Source organism: Leuciscus leuciscus (genome assembly GCF_965113295.1).
Source record: "Leuciscus leuciscus genome assembly, chromosome: 2".
Classification (NCBI taxonomy): domain Eukaryota; kingdom Metazoa; phylum Chordata; class Actinopteri; order Cypriniformes; family Leuciscidae; genus Leuciscus; species Leuciscus leuciscus.
The window spans coordinates 12,777,968-12,789,387 of NC_138726.1; the positions used below are offsets into that span (position 1 = coordinate 12,777,968).

The 11,420-nt window shown below is 43.5% G+C and overlaps 1 long non-coding RNA gene across 1 annotated transcript; it reads right to left on the reverse strand.

The window, feature by feature from the left end:
* Positions 1 to 10,321: 10,321 nt before the first annotated feature.
* LOC309486669 lies at positions 10,322 to 10,987 on the reverse strand. The gene is made up of 3 exons (XR_014201637.1): positions 10,861 to 10,987; positions 10,482 to 10,592; positions 10,322 to 10,377 (listed from the first exon to the last, which is right to left on the reverse strand). It is a non-coding gene; the product is annotated as an uncharacterized lncRNA (long non-coding RNA).
* Positions 10,988 to 11,420: the final 433 nt, after the last annotated feature.

Sequence of the window (11,420 nt, forward strand, 5' to 3'; positions counted from 1 at the left end):
CTAATAGGGCAGTTAGGGGAGTGTCTTTGTCTTTCTCAGGTGTTAAAAGCTTACATATTAATGAGATGATCACGCCTCTTCGCATATGGCTTTGTCACACAAAACATGTCTTAGAAATTTTAAATCAATATATTGTCTTATCTGAATGAGCAGTCAGGGTGATTTTCACATAGTTTTGGAGCAAATATTCTAGGCTATGTCATACAATTTTTGTATTTTCACAAACCACGCATAAATGTCATTATCTCAAAACTACAAACTTTTACATACATGCTGCTGATATATTATTGTAGCAGAGTTTGTGCTGAATACAGTGTAATCAGACTTTAGCCATGAAAATGTCACTAGTAACAGAAAAAAACACAAATGTCAGAGCATGTCAGAACACCACCAGGGCCCAGGAAACAGCTCAGACCTCAGAGGGTTAAACAGTATTTTTGCCAGCTGTAGCTACACAACAGCACGCATCTGTACATTCATTCATTCACACACATAAACGCAATTCATATTTAAACAGTCTTTTTGCGTGTACAGACACTTGCGATTAGAACAAAGCAAATATAGAACTGACCTATTCCTCAGCCGGATCCGTTGCTCCTCGAAATGAAACTTCCAGCACTTCTGAGGTCAATTTTCCAGGATTATTATTAAGATAGTATTATTCCTCACAGCGTCGTAAAGTACACGAGTCTGAAAGTGAACTCGCGGTGTGTGTTATCCAGCTGATGTGGGCGTTTCACAGGTTTGTATGGGATGCCTCAGATAATTTGCGTTTGAATAGCGCGCTCTCCGTGGGCGGAGTCACATTAAAACATAATGAGCTGAGATGAGAACGACTGACATCTCTCTCTTTACATATATATTACATAAACTGTGAATATTTGTTTTTTTATAAAAATTACTTCATTTAAAAGAAGAGAATTCAAGCTTCATGCCTGTGTGTCTGTATACCTGTTTGACTGAGTATTCGGTGAGTTACAGTTCATTTTCGGACACGTTTCAGAATATAATTCACTGACAGAGAGAAAGCAGAACTTCATGTTTATTTTTCTTTATTTGGCAAAAAGCACAACACGTTGTTTTTATTGTGAGTATACACAAAAAAAAATACACACTTAACAGGATCGATTGATGTATGAAACTTGAATGCAAGATCAAAGTCAAAAGAGTATTTTGAATCTCTTTTGCACTGATAAGAAAAAAAGCGAGCCTATCGCGCCGGCGCGATAGTCGACCCCAGGGGGTTAAACACTCTGAGCAATATTAGGCTAGGTCAAGAAATTACTTTCCATTACTTTCACTGTGTCCACGGTGATACCTTTGGGCCTTCCATACATGAGACCATTTCTGCTGTGGCTCAGAGCCAGGGGATTTCAACCAAGGGCCAATCCCAAGAGGCAAATAAGGGTAAGGGCACACACCAAGTGCTTCGTGCCCTTTCTAAAATCCACGTTTATGGTAAGCACACATGCTGAGTGCTTCATGCACTTTCTAAAATTCATGTTTATGGTAAGGGTTACATGCTGCGGGCTTCGTACCCTTTCTATGTGGCTCAGACCCCGGTTCCTCACCTTGGGTCCTACTCAAGCCATGTGTTGTCGTTGTAAGATGTTAGCAACAGATGCTTCCCGCATGAGCTGAGGTGCGGTCGTAGATGGCCGTGCAGCCCAAGGAATCTGGAGAGGTCATCATCTCAATTGGCACATCAATTGCCACGAATTGATGGCTGTATTTCTGACCCTGAAGTACCTCCTCCAAAAGGAAAGGGGCTACCATATCCTAGCGCAGGTGGACAACACATGCCTACGTAAATCTGAACAGGCTAGTGCAGCAGGTTCTGCTTTGGACTCAGGACAAGTTCCTGTCCCTCAGGGCCATTTACACCCCTGGGCATTTCAATGTGGGAGCAGACTTTCTGTCAAGCCGCGACACACAGAGAATGTAAACGTCACCCTGAGGTAGTCAATCCGATTTGGGAAATATTTTACGAAGTAGAAGTGGACCTTTTCGCTTCACAAGAAACCTCGCTTCCCCTCTACTTCTCTTTGAATTACCCAGCCCCCATGGGCTGGACACCATGGCCCATGCGTGGCCAAGACTGCGTCTTTATGAATTTCCACCGATTGGTCTAGTCCTGGCCAAGGTCCATCAACAAGGGTTATGCCTCTTATTGATGGCGCCTTGTTGGTCAACCAGGATTTGTGTTTCAGAGATATTATCCCTCCTCGATGGCTCGCCTTGGGAGATTCCGAACAAGAAGGACCTTTTGTCTCAGGCACTAGGGACAATATTTCCACTCTGCCCCAAGCTTTGGAACATTTGCTTTTGGCCCCTGAGGAGGACCATCTGTGGGAAGCTGGGCTTCCAGCTGATGTCGTACAGACTGTACTGAGTACTAGGGCTCCCTCTACAAGAAGGATCTATGTCCTTAAATGGGGTGTCTTTGACAGGTGGTTTACTGCACGCTGTGCAGACCCAGTTCACTGCCAGATTGTTTCAGTGCTAATCAGCATACCCCACTACTCTCAGGGTATTTGTGGCCGCCATATCGGCTTTCCATGTCCTGATTGATGGGGCTCCAGTTGGGAAGCATACTCTGATCGCCCGCCTCATCTGTGGAGCGAGGTAGCTGAGGCATTAGAGCAAAGATCCCCTCGTGGGACTTGGCCATAGTCCTTGAGGGGCTAGTCGAGGGGCTAGTTCTGTCATTTTCGCCATCCTGCTTAGACTCTGCCCCTAGACTGGTCAAAGCTATTTTGTACCCTCACCCTGACTATCTTATTAAAGTGGCGTTCTCGACCGTGCATCCGGTCGTTCACTACACCAGTGCGAGAGAAACTTAACCTACTGTGTCCAGTTCGTGCTCTTCAGACTTACGTCCACCTCACTAGCCTGTGGCATAAGTCAGAGCAACTTTTTATTTGCTATGGGGCAGGGATGGCAGCCACCAAGCAAATGATGTCATACTGGGTGTGGGATAATATTGCTCTAGCCTATGAGGCACGTGGTCAAGCTTCGCCTCTAGGAGTAGGAGCTCATTCCACCTGGGGGGTTGCATCCTCCAGGGCTTTGGCAAGAGGAACCAGTATGTGATGCAGCAGGCTGGTCCTCTCCACACACAATTATCAGATTTTACAGTTTGGAAGTTCATGTTACTCCGGGCTCACATGCCCTAAAGTCGACATCCCAAGCTCATGTTTGAGGCCTTTCTCGTGTTTGTGCGAACACACTACACAACCTTGAATGGTCCAGATGCTTCCAGTGTTGCGGCATTAGTATTCTCGTTCCCATAGCACTGTCAGTGCAGCATTGAGAGTAGCTTTTGATAGGGAACGTCTTGGGTTACTTGACTGTAACCCTGTTCCCTGAAAAAGTGGGAATGAGATGCTGCGCTGCATTGCCACACTGGGGACCTGTTCAGGAAGTCTGAAAGTGCACATTCCAATGATGTTATCATCAGCGGTTATTTATCCCCCAGGGGTCGGCCATCGGGATAGACTCGCTTTTTTTCTTCGACAACAAAACAAGTGAGAATCGCTCTTCCGCGGAGCCCTCAGGAAATCGATATTTGTATCCAGCATCAAGTGCGCTTCGGGACACATCGGTTTCCAGCGAACGCACGCTGCTCTGTCTGCCTCACAGGCTTGCGGCCAGGCAGCACTCGTGTCCGCACATCAATAATCGTTTCGACCAAACCCTGCCGGAGAGCCGATTCAGAGGATCGAGAACGAATCTCGAATAATACCCGAAATCAGTCTCGAGAAGCTGGTTCCCTTAGAATATTTCAAAGCATGGCAAGACCTGCCAAATATTTCTCCTTGGGTCCTGCGCACAATAGAGAAGGGTTACAGGCTGCAGTTCGATTCCGCCCACCGAAATTCGGGTTGGTGTGGACTGCAGTCGACCCAGTGGGTATTGGAAAAGGAAGTAAACTCCCTGCTGGTAAAGGAGGCCATAGAGCGTGCTCCTCTGCCAGACAGGGAGTCCGGGTTCTGCAACCGCTACTTCATAGTTCCTAAGAAGGATGGAGGGTTGCGCCAATTTTAGATCTAAGGCATTTGAATCGGTCTCTGAGGAGATTCAGGTTCAAGATGCTCACTATTCCCATCATCGCGAGTCAGATCAAATCTGAGAATTGGTTTGTCATGATAGATCTAAGGGACGTATACTTCCACATATCCATCTTTCCATCTCACAGGAAGTTCCTGAGGTTCGCTTTCGGGAGCGAAGCATTCCAATATTGGGTTCTTCCGTTCGGCCTAGAAAAAATGCATGGATGCAGCTCTAGCTCCGCTGAGGCTGGCTTATATCGACGACTGGCTTATTATAATTATATACAAGAGCTGGCAGTTCGGCATCTAGATGTCTTGCCCACATCCAGAGCCTGGGGTTGAGACTCAACACAGAAAATAGTGTGTTGGCACCAGCCCAGAGAACCAAGTTCCTGGGAATGGTGTGGGACTCGGTCACGATGCGGGCACAATTGTCTCCTGCATGGATCGAGTACATCCCGGTCATGGTGACCAGTATAAAGCTAGGCCAAGCCATCACTGTAAAACATTTTCAGAGAGTGTTTGGGCTCATGGCAGCAGCGTCCAACGTCATTCCATTCGGTCTGCTGCACATGAGGGCCCTGCAGTGGTGGTTGAAAACCATGGGGTTTTCCCCGAGGGGAAGTATATTGTTTTATGTGATTGAGTGGGCAGGATGATTTTCGCATAGTTTTAAAACAAATATTATAGGCTACGTGATTCAGTTTTCAAAAGTCTTGTGAACAAATAATCAGTATGGGTTTTATGGCCTTATTTCAGTGACTTAATTTTTTTTCCACAAACCACGCATAAACGTCATTTTCTCAAAACTACAAACTTTTACATACATGTTGCTCACATATTATTGTAGCAGAGTTTGTGCTGAATACAGCGTAATCAGACTTTAGCCATGAAAATGTTACAAGTAACAGAAATAAGCACAAATGTCAGGGCATGTCAGAACACCTCCAGGGCCCAGAAAACACCTCAGACCCCAGAGAGTTAAAGCCAAGTTCTTAGTGTGTTTGCCACACATACTTCACAACTGGTCAAACAAAGATGTTTCCCCATAGCACTGTCAGCGCAGCATCTCGTTCCCACTTTTTCAGGGAACAGGGTTACAGTCAAGTAACCCAAGACGTTCCCTATCAAAAGCTACTCTCAATGCTGCGCTGACAGCGCTATGGGAAGGAGAATACTAATGCCGCCACACTGGAAGCATCTGGACCATTCAAGGTTGTGTAGAGTGTTCGCACAAACACGAGAAAGGCCTCAAACATGAGCTTGGGATGTCGACTTTAGGGCATGTGAGCCCGGAGTAACATGAACTTCCAAACTGTAAAATCTGATAATTGTGTGTGGAGAGGACCAGCCTGCTGCATCACATACTGGTTCCTCTTGCCAAAGCCCTGGAGGATGCAACCCCCCAGGTGGAATGAGCTCCTACTCCTAGAGGCGAAGCTTGACCACGTGCCTCATAGGCTAGAACAATATTATCCCACACCCAGTATGACATCGTTTGCTTGGTGGCTGCCATCCCTGCCCCATAGCAAATAAAAAGTTGCTCTGACTTATGCCAAAGGCTAGTAAGTCTGAAGAGCTCAAACTGGACAAAGTAGGTTAAGTGTCTCTCGCAAATATTCTCTGTTTAAGTAATCTGTATGAAAGCAACGACATGTACAGTTTCTTCAGTCCGTGCTCATTATCTCTAATGTGACCACGCCCACGCGCGCAAGAGCAATTGACATGCAAAACGTCCACGTGAAGGAACGCAGACCTGAAAACTCCCTCATTACCTCAAAAACAAAGAATCAGAGACTGTAGCCTACTCCTCTGCTTTTCATCGAGTTTGGAAGACACGTTGTGTTGTGCTGTGCTGTCCTGTTTACCTTGGATTTACCTCAGAAGAATTAGAAGAACGCGATTTGAAGATGAGAAAGATTTTTAAGGTAAGACATGTCCACTCATAATAGTAAGCATGTTATTGTTATATAAACTTTACATTGTAGCAACTAGTCAAACTGGTGCCAGACTAAAATGTACGTTATGAAATGAGATGCTAATGCTATTAAAAGCCTAATGCTAAATTTATATACATGTACAACACAAGGATGTTTTTATGTTCGATAATAAAACACAGCATGATATAAAAGTAGGCTAGTATGAGTGTTTACTCTAATATGGTGAATATTATAATGTTTAGACCCGTGTTTACTGTTAAATACTGTGTTTGTGGATATCTGCTCAAACGTAGATATGTATAATTTGTTAACAATAATGTTTCATAGTTTAGAGTGGCTCGCTTCAGTAAATGTTCTCTGCACGCGCTGTGAGTTTGAGTCACTCGCACTGTGCGTTTGAAAAGCAAAATGCGCCAAACATTAGGCTTCATGTTTTTACTCTAATCTCATTTCATAACGTCATAACAAATGGAAACATTTGAAGTAACATATTTTTCTCTAGTGTAGTGTTACTGAAGTGTTCATTTTTAACGATTTATAGGCCGCCTGCTATAGGCTAATGTTATTATTATTTTATGCAGCCCTACACGTATATGCCTACAAGGTACAACAAACTGTCTGTTCAAGTCTCTGTCTTCAGAGCCCTCCCCCATGCCCCCATCAATATTACAGCCCGGCCAGAACGACACATTGGCGGCAGCAGACTCCTATGCAGTTATGCTACTGAGATGCCCACAGCGGTCTCGGCCACGCCCACAAACACTAGCGTCACGGACAAAAACCATTTTGCTTCAGTCTGTCACTCGGCTCCAGTTGAGTCACCCACTATAATTCACAATGTCTACTCTGGACCAGTCTCATTTAAAGCATGCTCAGTGCACCTAAATAATGTGTGTATCCCACTGCTTTTTGGACACTGGTGCCAGTGTGTCTCTCTTGAACATGCACACATACATTTTTTTTTTCAGTGCGCTGCCACTTTTACCACCCTCTGCTTCACTCTGTGGCTATGGCGACTCAAATATTGACCTAGTGGGTTCCCTGCAAGTGACTGTTGGGTATGGCAACAAATTGGTACCCGGCTTTACCTTCCATGTTGCCCGTCGCGGGGCCAATCTGATGGGTCTGGATTTGTTCTCAGCTCTGGGATTCTCCCTAGTGGACACAAAGGGAGCTGCGATCCTGACAGTCTCCACGCCTTGGCAGCAAAAATGGCCGTCCCTGTTTGAAGGCTTGGGTTGCCTCACTGCTTTTGCCCACCAACCTCTCCTGAACCCCGCCGTTAAACCAGTCATTCAACCACTTCGCCACATTCCTCTGGCTTTCTGTGATGGTGTCTCAGCTGAACTTAAGCAGCTGCTGGACGCTGGTATTATCGAACCAGTGGATGCATCGCCCTGGGTTTCAAACCTGGTGGTAGCTCAGAAGAAATAAGGGGCCCTACGGGTGTGTGTCGACCTGCGAGCAGTGAATAAGGCAGTGATCCTGGACAGGTTCCCACTGCCTACCTCTGAAGAGCTCACTGCTCAGTTCCATGGCTCAACCGTGTTCTCTAAACTGGATCTCAGACAGGGCTACCTACAAGTGCCTCTCCACCCCAGCAGCAGAAACCTCACAGCCTTTGTGACCATGCAGGTGTATTTCGTTATACGCACATGCCGTTTGGACTTAGCTCCGCCCCCAGCTGCTTTCAAAAAATCATGGTGTCGGTGTTGGCTGGTATACTGGGGGTGTCCATTTACCTGGATGATGTGATTATCCATAAGCCTTCTCCTGCGAGTCATGATGAACGCCTCAGCAGAGTTTTTGCAGCCCTAGCTGAACACAAACTAATCGTCAATGCTGAAAAATGTGTTTTCTCTGCACCGATCATTGAGTATGTGGGTTTCCGACTGTCGACGGATGGCGTCACACCACTTCAGTCAAATGTAGACGCTATACTGGCAATTCCCAAACCCAGCTCGGCTACACAGGTCGCCTCCTTCTTGGGCATGACAGGCTACTATCTGAAGTTCCTCCCACATTATTCTGATACCACTGCCCCACTACGGCATCTGCTGCATAAGGATGAGCCTTGGATATGGTCACGGGCATGCTCTGAGGTGGTGCGGGAGCTCCACCTTCCCCTCGACAGGCTCAGCCCAGCACTGCCTCAGGGACCACTACCAAGGGTCAGGGCCTCTTTTGAACGCCAGCAGAGGCGGATGAAGCAGAAATTCGATCTCTCAGCACACGCAAAGGTCCCTGACATACAGGCCGCAGATTGGGTCAGGGTTCGCAGGCCCCACAGAGACCACAAACTCGCTTCGTATTGGTCTTCCCCTCTCCAAGTTAGTCATCAGCTGGGCCCAGCCACCTTCTTGCTCAGTGACGGCACGCGGTGGCATGCAAGCCGTCTCCGCAAAGTGTCACATCTCAAGCCCCACCCTCAGCTTGGCAGGACAACCCAGCGATTCAGTATAATCCTTACCAAACACAACACTCTCTTCAATCTTTGTGCAAGGTTCCTCATAATGATAGGGCCTGATAGCACCTGATAGGGCCATTATGGGAGGGTCTTTGTCTTTCTCAGGTGTGAAAAATGCCTCCTTGCATAAAGCTTTCTTAAACAAAACATGTCTTACAAATTTTAAATCAATATATTGTTTTATCTGAATGGATGATTTTCACATAGTTTTGAAGCAAATATTCTAGGCTACGTGATACAATTTTCAAAAGTCTTGTGAACAAATAATCAGTATGGGTTTCATGACCTTATTTCAGTGAATTCTTTTTTTTTTTTTTTTTTTTACAAACCACGCATAAACGTCATTATCTCAAAACTACAAACTTTGACATACATGCTGCTGACATAATATTGTAGCAGTGTTTGTGCTGAATACAGTGTAATCAGACTTTAGCCATGAAAATGTCACAAGTAACAGAAATAAGCACAAATGTCAGAGCATGTCAGAACACCTCCAGGACCCAGAAAACACCTCAGACCCCAGAGGGTTAATCTTGTGTTTCATCATCATTCTGCGTCACATATCTATCTTTATTGGATTTGATACATGCAAACGTTATGAACAAAAATTTATTTGACTAATAGTGTTCTTTCTGTTTTTCCTTAAAATATGTATAGCTATTAGAATGAGAATAATCTCATTATTGTGAATTCTTTTGTCCAAGATAATTATGTAGAGAATATCTGTTGTTCGTGACAATCCTAGTCCAACACAACAATATCCATAACTGTTGCTATTTTCTGTCTGAACCCCAACATAGCTTTTTGGATTTCCAATTTTATTTAATTTTTTAGTTATGCTATCATTTTTTTACCTTCAAGTGCTAGTATCTGACTTGAACACTGCCCAGTTGGATTTCTGCAGGTTTGCATACAGGGAGCTCCGCAAGGTTTGTAATGCCACTCGCATTCATCCGAAGGGTTGTAATAATCACAGAACAATGCTGTAAGAAAAAAAGAAAGAAAAAGAAATATACTTTGTGCTGGTCTCTTATATGTAATTTGTTTTCAGTGAATCAAATTAAACTGAGAAAATGATCAGTGACTCACGGCATATTTTAGGGGTTCTCCAGGCAATACAGTTTCCAGCCTCATTACAGGCTTGTGCATAGGCTGCTATAGCAGCACACAAACAGTCACGATCCCCACCGCTATCACAAGCACATGAGTCTCTCACACAAGCATTATAAAAATGACTGGGATCCACCTTAATGAGACAAATACAATTTGACTATCTATACAAGAACAAATGGGTATTGTACAAGCTCACTATGCTGTTAACTTACTTGAGAATGACATGTTGTAAAAACTTGACTTTTAATGATACTACATTGTTTCTGAGCCCATGATTCCCTGTAAGGGTTATTTGAGCAGGGATTTCTAATTTCCCTAGCAATAGGACAGCTAGAGGACTCTTTCCAATCATTTCCGAAGTCCAAGGGTTCAGTTACCACCTCCTGACTTCTCAACATGAATTCGTTGTTTGCGTTCCCATCGTAGTTCCCACAAAGACCACAAACAGTACCCTGTGATGGAACAAAATGCATATTAACTAACATATATCATATATCAAAAACATCCAATAGCCTTTCAAGACAACTAAATCTAACAATAAACTGTAATCTCTGAGGCATAAATATATTTGTACTTTAGTCTCTGAGGCAGTTATTCAGTCATTGACTCTAAATTTATTTCTCACCTTAAAGTTTGGACTGAGTTTGACGAAGATATTTGTCCTTTGGTCCCATATGACAATTAGACCATTGTTTGCCTCAATGACCATGTAAATTCCTCTTATCCAAATTTGATAAGGAATGTCCACCCCCTCATCTCTATGAAGAATCTGATAACCCGCATCTGTCAATTTAATCTCCTTGTTCTAAAAGAGTAAAATATGTTTATTTATCAGCCACATGTGATCTGTTCATAAATATATGTATTAACAAAACAGAAATATAACTGTAGAAATCCAAGGACTCTCACCCCAAGGAAGACTCTGACAGCCTTAGAGCAAGTGGTGCCAGTAGTTCCACATGGTATGTTTTCAGTGAGAACACTGAAAGTAGCACTGGCATTGGCATGACCACAATAATCCTGTATAAATCACACAAATTTGTCTCTGTATGTATATTAATTCTGATTATCTTATCTTATTTTTATTAATAACATTAGGGAAATCCCTGGACTAAACTTGGGGTCTGTCATTCAGTTTATATAGTGGCACCTACTGCAGATATATTTAGTATGATGGTTATTATTATTATTTTAATAACGTTATCATAAAACATTTGTTGGCAGAAATTTATGTAAGCAAATGAAACCAAAGTGTACTGTGTTTTGTATAGATTTATTGTGTACTTACTCTAATTAATGTGTATTCGCAGTCTCCATCAAAAGTGTATCTTTTCCCATCAAATGTATTGTAATGGCCATCTCCATAAACTGTGCAGGTTCCATGGCACAGGTTTGTGGTACATTGCCATTTCCTACCTTTACAGGTACTGCACATACAGATAAGTCTTGATGTAAGTATTCCTTAGTATTATACAAGTTGGTGATTTCATATGAATGTATATGATCCAACTTATCATTCTTTATTTTAAACTTTACTTTGAACGTAAAACGTCACCATGAAGGTCCACCTCTAAACCTAACCCTTAGGTGGGCATGAGCAGATTGTACAAATAGAAAACAGACAAGCTTGAAAAAAAAAAAAAGCTCATAAGATAAGAGCATATATATAAAAAATTATATATATAAAGATGCATACAAGTGTGTTAGAGAATGAAAGGGTAAAATTAGTATCAACAGTGCAAATTCCAAAGCAGTGTAACAGGTATGATATTTGCAAAATTGAGCATCATGTTAGTTCAGGCAGGCCACCAATCCAGTTGTGACACTCATCACAGCGGTTCCTTTAAA